Source organism: Eulemur rufifrons, unplaced genomic scaffold (genome assembly GCF_041146395.1).
Source record: "Eulemur rufifrons isolate Redbay unplaced genomic scaffold, OSU_ERuf_1 scaffold_97, whole genome shotgun sequence".
Taxonomy (NCBI): Eukaryota; Metazoa; Chordata; class Mammalia; order Primates; family Lemuridae; genus Eulemur; species Eulemur rufifrons.
Genome location: NW_027182879.1, coordinates 181,105 through 181,790, shown reverse-complemented (window position 1 = coordinate 181,790; position 686 = coordinate 181,105).

Sequence of the window (686 nt, the reverse complement as noted above, 5' to 3'; positions counted from 1 at the left end):
TTAGGGCTTAGATTTAGTGGTTAGTTTAAGGGCACATGCTCTGTTTAATCTATGGTGGGAAGGGTGCAGACTGGGTCGCCTCAACACCACACCATCGTACCTTGGGCCCAGACCTACATGCAGGACTCAGGCAGAGCCTCTTCTCACTCGTGGCATGGTTCTATTGTAGGCTTGGTCAACTCTGAGAACGAAGGAAGTGTGAGAATTAGGGTTATGGTTAGAGTTATGTGTTTGGGGTTAGAGGTTTAGGTTTGAGTGAAGTTTAGTGGTTAGGAATTAGAAGTTAGGATTAGTGTGTCAGGGGTTAGGTGTTAGGTTTTTGTAAGGGGCTAGCGTTAGATTTAGGTTTAGGGTTAATGTTCAGGTGGGTTAGGGGTCAGCGTTAGGGTTAGGCTTACAAGATAGGATTAAGGTAAAGGGTGAAGGCTTAAGATTAGCAGTAAGGGTTAAGGTTAGGGTTAAGGGTTAAGGTTTCGTTCCAAGTTAAGGGTGAGAGTGAGGGTTAACAGTTGCGATTAGGGTAATGGTTTAGGGATAGTAATAGGTTTAAGGGATAGGGTTAGGGTTAGGTTTAGGGTTCGGGGTTAGGGTTAGCATTAGCGGTTAGGGTTAGGGTTAGGGGTTAGGGTTACAGTTAGGGTTAGGTCTAGGCATTATGGTAATGGTTCGTGTTAGGGTTAAGAATT